The sequence below is a fragment of the Mercenaria mercenaria genome, chromosome 16, assembly GCF_021730395.1.
Source record: "Mercenaria mercenaria strain notata chromosome 16, MADL_Memer_1, whole genome shotgun sequence".
Taxonomy (NCBI): domain Eukaryota; kingdom Metazoa; phylum Mollusca; class Bivalvia; order Venerida; family Veneridae; genus Mercenaria; species Mercenaria mercenaria.
This window is the reverse complement of record NC_069376.1, coordinates 34,685,622-34,703,055: the sequence shown is the minus strand read 5'-3', so window position 1 is coordinate 34,703,055 and position 17,434 is coordinate 34,685,622. Positions and strand designations below refer to the sequence as shown.

General features: G+C 32.9%; 1 long non-coding RNA gene across 1 annotated transcript; it reads right to left on the bottom strand.

Annotated features, from left to right (window-relative positions):
• Positions 1 to 1,251: 1,251 nt before the first annotated feature.
• Positions 1,252 to 16,745, bottom strand: LOC128549618 (uncharacterized). The gene is made up of 2 exons (XR_008367824.1): positions 15,368 to 16,745; positions 1,252 to 2,479 (listed from the first exon to the last, which is right to left on the bottom strand). It is a non-coding gene; the product is annotated as an uncharacterized LOC128549618 (long non-coding RNA).
• Between the last annotated feature and the right edge of the window lie 689 nt (positions 16,746 to 17,434).

Below are 17,434 nucleotides of genomic sequence, written 5' to 3'. Positions count from 1 at the left end.
AACATATAAAAGATAGAAGAACAATACTGTCTCCAGCTAGTAGTGTTATTGTAACATAGAGGAACATTCCTCTATCTTCAGGAAGTAAGATAAATGTACAAAAATACATCTAGCTGAACTAAGACTAACGTCCCTCTATTGGTCATATGTTGCAGATAGAGGAACATTCCTCTATCTACAAGAAGTGAGATAGAGGTACATAACTATCTCCAACTAGTATTACTTTGAAACATAGAGGAACATTCCTCTATCTACAAAAACACTAAAGATAGTGAGACTTTACTCTCTTCAGCTTGTAGTAGTTTGTAGCATAGAGGGACATTCCTCTGTCTGTAACATAATTATGACAAATAGAGGGACATTACTCTTAGTCCAGCTAGATGTATTTTCGTAGCATAGAGGAACATTCCTCTATCTACAATATGATCCATTATTTCTAAAAAAAGATAGTGCTTCTCTCTTTCAAGTGGTTACGTCTTTGAAACATTGGAGGATATTACTGGTTATGATTTTGCTGAATAGATGAGTACCACCCCGACCCCCTATCTACAATATAATGTCACCTTAGTGCAAATAGTGAATATGCTCTTCTTTAAGTCATGGGGACTTCGTGGCCGAGTGATGAAGGTCGCTGACTTCAAATCACTTTCCTCTCATCGAAGTGGATTCGAGCCTCACTCGGGGCTTTGAATGTTTTCATGTGAGGAAGCCATCCAGCTGACTTATGGAAGGTTATTGGTTCTATCCAGGTGCCTGCTTGTGATTAAACAATCCACGGAGGGGCACCTGGGGTCTTCCTCCAACATCAAAGCTGGCAAGTCGCCATATGAACTATAATTGCATCGGTGCGACGTTAAACCCAACAAAATAAATAAGTAAAATCTTCTTTATATCAATGCAGTTATCCACCTCTTGTGTTAGTGTGAACATATGAAAGATATATGAATATTACTGTGTCACAAGCCACTTGTGAGTTCACTGTTTCAATAAACCATCATGAAGAATAATTTTTATCTTAGTATCTAAAAATAGAAAACGACTATTATTTTACAAATAGATAAGCAAAAAATGGACCTGCGAGTCGCAATTACCTCTGACACCTAAATACGTTTTCATCCCAGAAACGCTAATGATCTATGCAACAAGAGCCATGGTACAGAGCATCCGTACGAAATACAATTGAAATCTCACCAGTAGTCTCAGAAGGTAGTCTGAACTCTCCCCACATATGCAGAGATATAATAATTCAAGTTCAGAATAAGATCTTTACTGTTTTCAGACACGTGTTTCGTGAAATGTAGTCTTAAAATTTCAAGTAAACATCTTTAACATGTACAAAGATAAAGACATACAGTCCAAGTTCTAGAAGTTAATTATACTTCCTCAACTAATGGATTTGTATCATCATCAAAAATAGATAGGTCCTATTTTTCATACAAGTTCACTGTCAGTTCTGATTATGAGTGTCTTTAGTCCAAATGTGAAGATTGGGATATAAATGTAGCATAAACCGAAACATTGTGTTCTCAAAAAGTCCTAATAGTATGGAAAATTTTATATCCATAAAAGATACTATGATCGGAATGATTTATTAAAGTATACTTGAAGAGACTGTTACAGCAATTCACTTGACAGCTGAACCCCAAGTGTCTGACATGAAATATCAATTAATACATACCAAACTTAAATCTAAGAAAAAGGCCGTGCCGTGTATTATAAAAGATCTTTGATTATAAAAGGTTCTTTGTGTTCCATGGCTCAACAGTACCTTCACCATGATACAGTCAAACACTGAAAAGAGCGTGGATGTCATTTAAAAACAGTAATCATAATTTTCAAATGATAGAAAAATATGCCCCATAAAAAAGAGGAACGTTATGGCACTAAACCTTTTTTCATAGCTGTAAGGTAATGCAAGCTATTAAATGATTATGACTACCGGTACATTAAAAATTGTATTATGGCGACTTTATGTCATATGTCTTGTAAAACCATATATCTCATTTAATTTTGACAAAAACTACTATTTTTGCCGATTTCTTCCTTAAAAGGGACATAAAAGGTACAGGTAAAAAGGTTGTGACACTGTTTTTCGCAAGTGGTGGATCTATGGATCAGGGTTTGAGTCTTTCCAGAATTTCCTATATTGCATGATATCATAATGTACATGTAGGCATAAGTATCACTACCGGTATGTACACAATTAAAAAATAGTTTGTAACATGGTTTTGGCACATTCTACATGAGCGTAAATGTTTAATTCCATATCATGTTAGTTTTGACTTTGAGTTTCCATTTCATATATCTGCTATTTTCTTCAGTTGTGGCAGCCACATACAAAATATATCCTTTATGGTTGTGGTTTATGGTATTTTGCGTATTCACATGAGACAGCTAATATCTGAAGAATCTACTACATTTTTATGAATATTTTTTTGCATCTTCTGTCCTGTTTCACTTTCTCTGAGGTCCCCAAAATCTGAAAAAGAAAACAATACACTTTTGAATTCATATTCATGGAATTTAGGGCATAATGAGTAATCGTTAATATTTTATGATGAAGTCCAGGGGCCGTATTCATAAAGCATCTTAAGTATAGGTTTTGACTTAAGTTTAAGATTTTACTTAAGTTTGTGGTGATTTCAACATAAGTCTAAGTAAAAACTTAAGTTCTAGTAATAAAACAGCTAAAACTTAAGATACGTAAGAAATGACTTAAGTCAGAAAATAAAATAACGTGGTGAGTACGATTAAAGTGTTGTTTTCAGATAAAAGTACTTTAAACATAATTGTGCATGTTGTATCTGTCTGAAATTAATGTTATTTTTTTAATGTTTTCGTCCACAATAAAAAAACAAGAATTACTTATTAAATTCTTTTATGAATAACAAATAATTATACTTAAGTAAAATAAATTTCTAACCTAAGTAATACTTAAGTAAATAATCAATTTCTTATACTTATACTTAAGATGCTTTATGAATACGGTCCCAGGTGTTCAACATTTTTAGAGCCCATGAGTTTATAATACCTTATTGTGCTGTTACAACTGGTCTGCTATGGAAAACATGTCATAAAATTACATGAAAGTTTGCATTTCAGTTACATATCATCATTTTTTATCATTTAATGTATTTGATTACTTTTGTCAAGCAAAATGCCTGTACGTAGACAATTAACGCAGGAACTTTTATCCAGGGTCTTCAACACCAAGGGCATAATTTTTTTATTATTATCAAAAATAAAGAATGTCGAAACAGAATGTTACAAGCTTAATAGAAATAACCAGTTATACGGTATCACCAAAACTAATGCAGATATTGAATTGAAACTTGTGTCTTCGGGGTTATAAAACTAGACTGTGTGCTTGGATAGAGTGTCTTTTCTTGTTTGAGTCATCAAAATGTACACACAATTCATTTTAATATAAGGAATGTTATTGAACTTACAAAGATGGTCTGTTTGTTCCTTAATCAACTACACATAAAGGTTTGTACAATTATCTGAAAGTCAAGAAAATATTGGAGAATATTACCCAAGATTTTTAATGTGCAGTTTGTCTCTAGGTAATTATGTGTTCAAATGACATACAGAAACACTTGAACTGGAAATGAAATGTACAGCCAGTGTATAAAAGTGATATATTTTTCAATTATCAATGTGTGAGCCTAGCGAGGGAGAAAAATACATTCATCCAGAAAAGGTACTCACCAAAATACCTATGTTTGGGTGATTTATTTATTTTCTGTTACTTTGAGGATAGACTATTTAATGTTCAGGTACATTGGGGACAGATTATTTAGTCAGTCTAAAGATTAGACTATTTTTCAGTGCAAAGAATAATTGTTAGCGAAGTGTAGTAAATGATATTTACCTCCACAAACATGTAAATTCAAAGGAATAATTCAGGAAATCAGACACTGAACTTGTTTGATATGATTTTCATTGATTATGAATTTTGCTGTAAATAGTAGTTGATATGTGACACACATCAGTTAATTTCGCTGCATTTTATACATTAGTAAAATTATACACCATTGAGACATTGAGAGGCAGTGTTGTTGCCATATGCATGTATAGCTAGTTATACTTTGTACTTATTTGTTAAAATTCTTTTCTCCAATCGAAATGCAAGTTTAGCTTTCTAACAGATTCGAGATGAAACGGCTGCAGCAAAAAGAACGGACAAACTGCTCAGTACGCATGTCTAAGAAAGTCATATGCAGGTGCGCATGTAATAGCTAATAAGTTAAACTAGCTCCTGGACTATGATATATCTTTTTACTTTTTTTATGCCTGAATGTAGTGAACTGAGCCAGTCTATGTCCTATGTCCAATATCATCCTCTTTGAAAATATCTAAAATAGACTGGCTTTTGTCTCTGTGGAATTGAATTCGACAAAAAGGGGAAAAAATGTAGAAATATATTTATTATCAGTCTATCGGCTAGTCTACTAATAAGTGTGCGTGAAAGTAAGCTTTCCAACAAGCCGAGTGAAATGTGCGCAGATGATTTAAATATATGCGCAGATGTTTTTATACTAAAACGTGCATATGTAACATTAATCTTATTAAGTGCCCGAATATTAGAGATTACCTGCGCACGCAGTAAATAATACTTGCTTACATTCATGTACATGCGCCTTTATTTTTAGACTGATGACTTCATTTCAAAAGCATATTCTTTAACAGAACAGACAGCCTAGTCCGCGTTCGCTTTGTGTGCGGGAGGGCCTGGGTTCGATCTCCAGCCCCATCATACCAAAGACGTGAAAAATGTTACCAGTAGCTCACTTGCATTTAACGGGGAAACTGGTTTCTCTGTTCCTACCCTCATGATGATGAATTTATTAGGAATGATTTATACAGTTCCTGGACAAGACTGTTATGCTGCACATTTTCACACATTATAATGCATGTAATTTACTGACCACAGACCAATAAAATGGCCATTAAGCACAGCAGGTATCTAATTATGTCTGACAGATGCTTGCTTCCTCCCCTCTAGTTTTTCCTTAGCAGTAGAATGATAATTGCTATACAGTGTTATCATCTTACACAAAAACAAAATAATGTATGTTTGAACTGCATTTATTCTCTAAAAAGATCATATAAAAAACATCTTAGAGAACATTTTCCTTATAAATTAAAAATAAAAGATGTCCAAGTAGAAAAAGCAATGGAATTCAGTCAATGCTATATTCTTAAAAACAGAAAGTCTCATAGGCTCATGTAAAATGCCATGACCAACACAATAAGGTTGAGTTCGCTGTCTTATCGGTAAATTTTACCTGGTTGATATATTCCAATAGAAACAAAGAAAGAAAAAATGAACAAATGCCGTTTTCATTAGAATGAAGGCACAATATTTTTTATCCTATTAAAGTGTTTGTCATTCTTTTCTCTTTTTAAAAAAAATAAAATATTTATTTAAAATGAATTATTAATGCTTCCATTTGCGATTTACGGCATACAGCTACTGAGTAAAATAAGTAAAAACCTGTGATACATATCTTATTCTTTCCTCTGTAGTCACTTCATTCATATTTTGGGGGTATTTTTTATCCTATTGAAGTATTATACTGACGAAAATCTTTTATATATATTTCTGTTTTCAAATTATTTTAATGTTTCCTTGCTTCCCCAGACATTTAAAAGCTTATGACTTTTGTAAAAATTCTTCATCTGCTCGTGTTCGTGATATAGCCTAACGCGGGCGGAACCGAACTCGTCCGAAGTTAAACCATTGATTGAACCTTACCGATGACACAGAAAGAGCTGTTTGTCACAACAGAATATTATTATTCAATATAAAAGAAAGAAAGAAAGAAAGTCCTGACAATTTCATGAATTAAAAAAAATGTTCTGTTTGTTAAACACATTAGAAAAGTAGCTATGGTATGTAATTTATCTATAATTTTAAATGATAATTTAAATTAACCTCATGTAATGAGGACTGGAGCGGTTACGTAATCAATGAACCAGTTGTGCATTTTGGAAAATATGTTTTATCATGATTATAGGAAAAAGGGTTTCCTTAGAAATTATCAGTGCCATAATGAAGGAAGGAACAAACTTTATAACAGATTGTTTGATCAAAACAGACTTTGTAAGTCTGTGTGACAGTTTGTTTCATTATAATTTTACAATATGCACTTAGTGAACTTTTATTCTGTAAAATGTTATTTGTTAAAATATTTAACCACTTATTATCTTATATGATTGTATGCCTAAAAATGCTTATTATAATAATTTTATTCGTTGTTTGTTCAATTCCTTTGAAATTAGCTCAAGTTATTGACTAATCATAAACTTTCTTTGTAGCATTAAACAATAGTTCTCAGAGATGTGCATTATCAGTGAATTTGAGAGGATATGACTTTAGGGTTTCTGCTTCCCCTGCTTTTCTTTGATTTATTGTCTTAACTGATCCTAACATTAATGGCCATTTAACAGTCAATTATCACAGTTTGGCTATTATTACAGAGAGACTTGGTTCTCCTGGCAACTTTTATCAGTAATCTGCTTATAACTATTAACATGGAAATTAAATGACCATTGGCCCATCATGAATTGCAGGGGTCAGTTTTCAGAATCAGGTGTTTGTTGTTACATGTAGAAACTTCACACTAAGTAGCTGTATAAATATTTCTGAGAGAAAACAAAAGTTAAACTTAATTTTAGATGTAAAATGTCTGTTTAGAATAATGTGAGTTACTTTCTTCATACTGACACCCATACTTTCTCAGAAAAAAAAAAACAAACAAAACATTTTCCCTCTAGGCTCATGTCAACATGCTTAAAAATGCGATTCTGAGGTTATATTCTGTTGTGAAGTGATTAATACCACCTAGCTGTCAATAGCCACCCTAAACTGACGCAACAAGATTAATTGAACTATTCAAATTACCTGTGCCAGATGTATGATTTTTCTCTACAAATGAAAGAAAGTAAAGCCTTTACCACATTGTAAATTTCTTGCAAAAGTATGCTCAAGATTTATCTAAATAACTGACCTTAAATCTTTTACCATTAACACCCTTCAAAATATTTTTATAACAGATTTTGTTATAGACCATATGACAGGAGTTTATGTTTTTATCATAGATAGACTTCTGTGGTCAATTAATACATAATATATTTGATGAAAATAGTAGTAATATGATTTTTTTTTACAGAACCAATAATAGACAGAACATGAAGTGCAATTTCATTACAATTTCCGTATTATCTAATATATTATATATTTGTAAATAATTAAACATCTCCCTTCTTTCAATGTCTCATCGATATTTGACCATTTTGTGCCGATTCGCTGTAAAACCCAACTCACTCACTCACACAAACTTCATGAGTATAAATTAAGACACATTAAATTTTGACAAAGTTCTGAAGTTGACAAATGATGTAGACAATGATTCAGTATTATTTTATTAGATATTTTTGAACTTTTGGGGTTTTTGTTGGTATTTTTCGGGGTATGTAGTTTGGGTAGAGTCACACTGTCACAGTTTGGTCATGCAGTGGCATTTAATGGTACAGGAAGACCCAAGGTGCACCTCAAGGCATTGTTCCAGACATCAGATTACAGCCGACATTCCAGAAGAATTCAAACATCTCATGTGAGGTTTTCGGCAATGGAGGCCTCTCTTGAAATCATGTACACAGTGCCATTACCAACTTTTAGTAACATCTCTAAACCGATAAAGCAGGACAGCTTTACCTATCATAATAAAACCATAAAACCAGTTATCCAATATCAGTGCTTCGGACACATTCGTAGATTTCCGTACTAATTGTTGTTGTTGTAGTAACACGGGGAAAAATCCATAATTAATAGCTTTGGTCTGACGCATCTATGTACAAAAAAAAACAACAAGTAATTGCTACACTAAGTCTGTAATTTCAAATATGTGCCAGCTACCAATTTTCAACAGACTGTTATGAGTTTTTCACAGATTAAAGTTGTCAATATTTCTGATAGACTGAAAAATGCTTTTTTCAGTTCTGTTATTCTCCATTTTGCACCAGTAAATCTTCAAACATGACCACAAACGTCTTTTTCAGCAAAGCGCAAAAGACATGCTTGACAGGTTTTCTAAGCAGCGTTCCTATATACAACAAAAATACGGCAAAAAGTCTTTATTTTCAAGTTTGTGTTAAAATTATCTCTCCAATGATATATAATTTGTCAAGTTTATTTAGACGTCGCATCGTAGGCAAATGATTTATGAATGCAAAACACGTGAATAATTTTGAACAAGCGTACATAATTTCAATCGCTATCTATTTCAAAAAAGAAATACGGGATTCACCGTTAAGATTTCGCTCTGTGTACTATTGCGCTTCCCCTACCCACAGTAAAAATAATGATACCTGGAGTTTTATCGTAAAATTTAGGCCAGGATTAGACTGGCATCAGTCTTTAGTGTCATTAAATGTAAAGCACCTGGCCATAGTATCAATTCTCTCTGATACCACTTTTTGAAAAAATTTACAATATGTCCTGCCTGTCTCTGTTAAGATGAGCCTTGAGAGATTTTTTGTAGTTGAGAAAATAGCAGTGTCAGTATGAAGAAATTAATATTTTTACAGATTATTTGATCTCAACAGACTTTGTAAGTCTAGGCCAGGATCTTTACTGTTCGCTATTCACTCAGTAAATTTTTACGGAAAAAACTCTATTAACATTAATGGTATAATTTAAATTTATAGATGGACATGTCCATTATGATAACTTATTAAGTACTGTAAATTCTAAAGCTGGGTAATTGTTTACACTGATTCTTCCTACTGTTGTGAGATTAATGAAATAAGTGTAAAAATCATGTTTTTAGATATCTGAAAATTAATGCTATATTTAAGAATGCTTTGAAACTTATACTGACGGACTATATGTTGTGGAATCAAACGAGAATTAGTTGTTTTATCTACTTTTTACGATGAAATTTGTATATTAAACGCGCATTGAACACTAAACCCTCCATAGCATGATTGGGAACGACAGCGGAAAACTTCTTTATTGTCGCGGCAGTCCGTATTCTATTCCCGACGCCATCATCTTTTTTTCTTGATATGGCATTTTTCAATAGAGACAAAACTTTCTATTATAATGTTCATAATGTGACGAAACTTCAGTTTGAAAGATAGCCCTGATGAACTGATATTATCATTCTGCTTTTTTCCGAACCTCCTTTCAATATTTTATTCTGTATTCATAAAAGTAGTCATTCGTCGATTTTTATCTTCAAGATATAGCCGGTCCGTGTGAAAACCATTCTTTTAGAATTTTACACATTCTATGCAAAATAATCATGAGCATATCTATAGCGGCTAGCAGGCTGTATAGCAGACGACAATATTTTCCGTAACAGCTTCCGAGTACTTACGGATAACGGCGAAAAAAAACCGTAATATTTGAAGAAATGTTCACTTTACTCAATAAAATGCAAAAAGGACCAAGCAAACCATTATCAACTTTAAAACAAATAACACATAAAGAATATTGAATAATTCATCTACATCTTAGGGGTACAGTTGTTTTGATTATTTGCGGAAAATATCTCATTTCATCAGTTATATTTGAAAAAGTAAATTTTTTGTCCCGTTTTCTACAGAGTATATAATTATGAACTGAGGTGTGTCTATCTAAAGTCAAAAAGGACCAATCAAATGTTAAAATATCTTTTTTATAAAAAAAATATTCATAATATCCGAAAAAATAAGCAACTTTAATTTGTGGTGTACCGAATTTTTGATTTCCAAATAGGTCCTTTTCTATTTAAGGTGTAATCACGTTTTAAATTTCCGGTGAATAACAAAAAGCCAAAGAATATTCAGTTCTTTCCATAAACCGTTATGTTATTATTCAACCAAAAAGTTTCCTTTGTCTACCAGAAAGGAAAAATTCTTATATCTTAATATTGAGGTTTGGTACCTTTATTACAGACAATAAACTAAAACAATAGAAATTCTTACGTGACTTCGGTGAGCTCAACAGAGCAATTTCAAGCATAAATATGAATGTGGAATGTAATGTAAGTTACATACTACAATATCCTACCAAGATACTTACAAAAACAGTGAGGGATAAAAATAATTTTGACAGCTCGTAAAAACTAATGACAAATTTTGACAGGTATATGATGACTCATGACCTTATTTCTAGCTTCCAGTTTGATTTTCTTAAAAATGGGTCTTCTGTATTGTAGCCTACAACTCGTGAATTAAAATAATAAAAGAATATATTGCTACCTTACTGTCGTTTTGTTTAACCAAGTCATCTACGAATTCCTATTCACATATGTTTCATTCACATTTTAATGTGCTAAGACCCAGTGAATGTGCTACAAATGATTCAATATGATGGAAATGTATATACAAGCATTTAAATCATCAAATTATTGGTAAATATATATATATATATATATATATATATATATATATATATATATATATATATATATATATATATATATATATATATATATCATTGCGCGTGGCATTTGATTTAATATTTTTCTGTATCACAAGTGCAATTCAACACTTAGTATTATTGATCAACTTGTATACAAGAGCATGAACCCAGATGGTCAATGAGCAACCACGTCCAGAATTTATTGCCTTAATGTGTGTCTGGTAATGGCCAGTCATTGAAATGAGATAAACATTATGATAAAATGTCCAGGAGCTGATCTGTAGCAAAGTTTTTTCAAGCGAGCAGTTAAGAGCAGCTAAAGTTCTGTAATAATTCCATGTGAGTGTCTCTATTGCATTAGAATATACTGTTCTAAAATAAGTAATGTCTTATGTACTTTTTTACCATAAGTTAAGCAAATGAGTATGTAGGTAACAAAATAGTGATCTATTTAAGATTTATAAACTCAGTATCAAATAATCAATGGCTGACGCTTGTACAGAAAAGTGTTTCTAAAAGACAGCACGTGTATGTTCCTCAATGAAAGGCAAAGTATAGACATATAGCGTGGTTCATTTCTTGAAATTAAACATGATTTCGTTGATAAATACATACATAAAATTTGACTTTGTTTAAAAACACTCTGTGCGACACACACACACACAAAATCTTTATGTATGTAATTTTTTTATCAGAAGCAAATGTTCTTTCCAAATCACGACATAAGATATCTACATATAACTATTATTAATCATTTTTTCTTTGTACAGTTAATATGTACATGAAATTATGCAACAAAGCACAAAACGCGTACTTTCATGACATTGACCGCACTAAAACATAAAGTATAACAACAAGAGGTGTTTGTATTATAGCATTGAATTAACATTCACCATTGTGTAACTGCTATTTGATCTTCATGACAAGTACAAAAGCCCAAGAAATACACAAAATTGTATCCAACACGTGGTCAACATAGTCTTCCTTTGAAAGAGGAAAATACACTTTTCGTTATTCGCGTCAACCCCCAGTGATCAAAATGTTGATTTATATTCAAAGACAGGAAACAAATATATACTTAGCAGAAATTCATTAGAAATGCAACTTTTTAAATTTAATATTACCCCTCTCTTTCGGTTAAGATTATTGAAACATATCTCAATATCTATCAAATATAAATGTAAAACTAGAAATTGTATTAAAATAAAATGACAGCCCACCATTTTAATCATATCGTATCAAAGGAAAGCAATGGAGTGGAGTGGAGTCATGAAATGAGATTTTGGAATGACCTTGGAGTGAAAAAATGGAGTGAGATTTTGGAGTCAAACTCATATGTTTCATTTTTTGTCTATATCAGATATATTGATAATATGATAAAGGCCATAAAGAAGGAGTGGTGGAACTAGAGTGTTGTTGGAAAAAGCGAAGCAACTGATGATGATAATGATAATGATGATTATAATAGATTTTGTAGCTTTATTATCATGATGTCCATGCGAAGTATGCTGATATTACCTTTGTCAATGCTTTGACAATGCTGATGTTGAAGATTCAACTGATGATATTAATAGCACTGATGATGATGATGTTGTTAATTTTTGGAACTGAGAAAGGGAGCGAAAAGAATGACATGTAGTTAGGCACTTCTTTATGATGATTTTGTTTTAAGTTTTATTGCTGCTGCTGTTGTTGATGATGATACTTATGGTGGTGGTGATGATGATGATGATGATTTTGTAGACAGTTGATGATAATGTTGGTAGTGATGAAGATATTTTCTTTACAATGTTGTCAGTGAAATAAGAATGGCATGTTTATGATAGTGATGATGATTTATATTGTTCTTTTTGATGAAACTGTAATTACAACATTTGTTTGAAGTGGTGCTTCAATTAAATGTAGTAACTGTATATTAAGTTTTAATTTTCAAATCGTCATCATTATTAACAACAGCATCAGAAAAGGTATTTTACTAATAGAGAACTGGACAGTTCATGATTGGAACTTTTTAATTTTTCAAATTATCTTTTATACATGTATCAGATTTGAATATCTCAACCACAAAAAAAAACATATTGCCGATTTGGATGCATGAAAGCATTAACCTTGTTTATTTTATACATCAAACACACTGGGCTTATCAGTGTAAGTCATGGCATTATTACACTGCTTCATGCATGGGTACTCCTTTATCACCGATCTAATTACTGTGTCTTCTGGGCAGAACATTTCTTGAAAGATAACAGGCAATAATAAACAAGTCAAATGGTTTATCCCGGCAAGAAATTTGTACAAACCGGACAGAAGTTGCGAAATTGTCATTTGTGCAGGAAAGAAGCGTTTACCACAGGTATAGTGACCATGCACGGACACAGCCAATTTTCTCAGAGGGAGTCCGATCCCCCCCCCCCCCCACTGGAAATTTTGAAATTTAGCGCTTCATTTTTTGCATTCTGGGGCAGTTTTATGGACTAACCTGTTAAATTTGGGAAAAATGATAAAATCAAGCTTTCTTGAAGGTAAAATTCTTAGTTTCTTTTAGATAAATAATATGAATTATGTCGGGGTCGTATGTAGCAGCAGCCGCATATACTTTACATGCAGTCCTAATGTTGCCTTTTTCGAAAAACATTTTCTTTCCTTCTTGTCTTCTTTCCTTTTTTAAAGATTTTCCAGAGGGGCTCCGGTCCCCCCCCCCCCCTCTGGATCCGCGCATGGTGACATATCACGCTTTCTGTTTATGCAGGTAAACTTGTGTTTGGTTAAATTTCAACAGAGCACAATTGTCTGAACAGTGTACAAACTCATTACTGTTTTTTCAGGCAAGGGTGGAAAAAAGTGGTAGAAAATGAAAGCAGTAACATTTTTATTAAGAAAAAATAAAGAATGAGACAAACATTTCCAACATCTTTGGACGGTTCAAAAATCCCATGTTAAACATACGATAGGTGGCAGGGGAGTGCAAATTTGCGGATTCCACATTGACGTGTGGGTACCAGTGTTGAAATATCCATAGAAATCTCGTTTTTGCTTATTTTTCTTTGAAACTACTATGGACTATTGCAGATACTATAGACTACATGAAGACGACTCTCCGGTCCTATGCACCTGTCGCTTTCCATGCCAGATGTAGTGAAAATTGGCCAAATCACCCAAATTTTATAGACCAAAATTAGCCTAACCTGGCCTCACTTTGAACTCTGCCATTCATCTATTTTGTATTTTTAAATCCAATTTCGTATCATATATGTATAGTGCGAATATAGATGCATACCCAGGTGGCGTGGAATGTGTCTCCCAACCACCACTTTATTTCCCTAATTTTCACTTGAAAAAAAAGTGGATGGATAACAGCCGAGCGTCTGGTCGACTTTTTGTTCTGATGTTTATGTTAGCCTCAACCGGAAGTACGGAGCTAGGAATTTTAAAACACCCGCCATGTAGAATAATTAACCGTTCCTCATATCCCAGATATATTAAAGAATTAATAATGATAAATAACCAGTAAGATAGATATGCCTTTATATCTACCCTGTCCTGTTTATACAGAAAATCGACCGGGGCCAAACTACGAAACCGCTCCACTGCCACCATAAAGCCCGAAACGCGTGAAAATGTTCCGAATGTAAATCGGGTGAAGTAAGCGCTCTATGCGTCTAGATTGATTAAACTGCGCGAGTCTACTTACTTATTACTTGAGGATGAAAAAAAACGTGTTTTTTAAATGTTGCTCTTAACAAGGGTGGCGGTTGAACTACTAAAAGTACAACAACAGTTAACTCACAACAAATCGTACGGTATGTTTTATAATCAGTAGAAGCTAGTCGTATTTACGCTTATGAGACCTGTTTCACCCACAAGTAAAGAATTCACAGGTCCATCATGAAATATTTTCCCCAGCACGTATATACTTGTCCTATTCAAAATGATCGCGGCCTCATCGGCGATCAATAATTTTTTCTCTTGCAAAGGAACCATTAGAAGTTTAAGACCAATCCTTTCTTCATTTCCCAAACATTTCAGTTGTTACACCTGCAAATTGTTTCTTAAATGCGTGCCTTATAAAATCCATTCATTTAATATGTAATGCTTTATGCTTTGATACATTGAAGTATCATGGAAACTTGAAAAACATTATTTTAATCACCATCATCAGCAGCAGCAGCACCAGCACCACCACTATCATCACAATCACAACACAGTCATCATCATCAACATCTTTTATCACCCACCACCACTACTATCATCAGCATCAAGACTATCAACACAACCGTAACGACAACTATCATCATTACAAACACTGTCATCACCTGCAGCACCACCATCATCAAGATCATCATAACCAGCATTATCATCAACATTATCATCTTCACCATCACAACCACCATCATCATCAGCAGCAACAACATTAACACCAGATAATCATCGTTATCATTACCATCATTTACATCATCATCACAATCACCACTGTCATCATCACCTCTGTTATCAATATCATCATCATAATCATCTGTCATTTCATCATCATTATTATCGTTAGTTTTACTGATGTTTTTGCTGATGAACAAGATGAAAAACGGTTTGTTGTTGTTATTGTTATTGATGATGATGACTATAGGTGTTTGTATTGTTGTTAATAGAAATGGCCATGATTGAAATTTAGACAGTTCCTTTCCTTAAGTATTTTGAGTGTTTAATAGGGTGATAAATGGGTTTTCGGGATATCAATGATGATGATAATGATAATGGTTACATAACTGGAGATACACATTTTCATCAATAGTTTTTGTCTCTAAAAGAGTACACTAAAAATGAAAACTGTCACAAAATGTTGTTTAGATCAGATTGACCATCATTAAAGGTTACTTGTCATTTGCAAACGTGATCTACTAGATTTGCTCAATGTAGAGTATGCATAAAACAGAAATGAAATACATATATACTTACTAATTCCGTATTTGCCTGATCGGTTTCAGCTTCTTTTGGTAAAACAGATGTTAATCCTTATTAGAATTGCCATGCTTATGATGCAGATAAATTACTCCAGGGAACCGCAGTTTTGAAAGAAATCGTTAAAACATCAACCAGTCCTCTTAACCATATTTGCAGAAAATGAAAACGTTCAGCCCAAATAAACTTAATGCACCAAGAATCACGTTATCTGTTGACCATATTGCATTTTCATCAAAGTTATGAAAGCAGCATTATACTTCTTCATGCCATGAGATTTTTTCCACAATGTATGACACAAACAATCTGGCGGTCCTCTGTTCCACATAAATGATTAGAAATTACATTTCCATCATCCTTTTTAGAATGTGTTTTAAAATGGTAATAATCCTAATATACAAGAATCATATCTGTATCTTTGAATCCTTTTTAGAGCAAGGCCATGATTTGCACACATATTTTGATAACAGCTGAGAATGAGATATTTTGACTCTTTCATGAATAACTATCCAAAAGTAGTTTTTTCTAATCTGTTTGCTCTGATTGCCTATATGCCCTGGCAGTAAATTTGGTCAGCTAAAAATAGCTCCCTTTCAATGATTCACAAGCGAATGTTTAAATGTTTCCTTGTCCATATTTTGCACATCCATATCAGAATCAATCTTAGAAAAAATTCAAAGTTGAGACTAGGATTTCTGATATTTAAACTTCTTAATGTAAACTGAGTGAAACAATCATTTACCTGACACTGGTCCATTAATTAAGATAATCCAGCAATAAATGTAGTTCAAGTCTGGAATGCAGACACTCCAATTGTGATAACATCCTATTTCAAAAATTCTTCACTGTATGTCTGTAGTTTTATTCCCTGCATCTTGATTTAGACATGTTTTGTAATACCATAAAAATATAATTGCAGAAATGATTATCATATTCTATGCAGTTTAAAAATTCAAAGTTTCTTTTCTGGTAAAGCTTTTACAATAGGCTCTAGACCTGTGTTAATTCCATTGATACATGAGCCTTCTGCTTATCAGGTTTGTTCTCCATTTCTCCAGGGTTCATGACCTCGTTAACGCCTCCCGGCAAATTCAAATTTTCAGTTGATCAGTTATGAGTACAGTGATTACATGCAGTTATTAGTGATTTTGTAAGTTATGGATTTAAACAGCCATGAGAAATTCTGATTGGGACATGAATGAAAAGCACATGCTTGGTATGTACATAACTATGTTTCCATTGTTTTAAATAGTTTATTACAACTAAGTGTAACATTATGTCATGAATAATCCATTTGGTCATTCAAAATGATGACAACTAGTACTAATAACTTCATTTAACATATTTAAAATTTTCTTTTATTTTAGACTGTCAAGTTAATTGGCCAGATGAAAATCTCTGATGACCAAAGGCTAGCCAGTTAAACATTTGATGAAAGCCATGCTGACAGCCTTTAAATTTTATTCCATGAATCTTTCAGTCAAAGTGAATTGTGTTTATTGGTGTACATAAAATGCTCAGGATACTCAAGCTTTCAAATTAGGGATGGAGCAAGGCTTGGAGAAAAATGTGCATCTCCTTGGAAAATATCAATGAATGAATTGACATACCTCTGATACTGGCGATTAGATTTCAGGACATCTCAACAAAATGCTGATTATATATACAGTTTACAAAAAACTAAGTCTTGCTATTCAAAAACTTTTATTCCGTGAATCTTTCAGCCAAGTGAATTATGTTTACTGGAGTACATAAAATGCTCAGGATATTCAAGCTTTCAAATTAGGGATGGAGCAAGGCTTGAAGAAAAATGTGCATCTCCTTGAAAAATATCAATGAACGAATTGACATACCTATGATAGTCTGGCCATCAGCTTTCAGGGCATCTCAACAAAATGCCGATTTTATATACAGTTTACAAAACACTTGCTATTCAAAAAAGGAAAAATAGAAGAAAGTTGAGTTTACTGAGTTTCCAGATCAACTTGAGCATGCCTGTAAATGAAACAGATGCAGTATTTCTTCGTCTGCAAATAAGGTCCTTTACAACTGTAGCAAAAATAA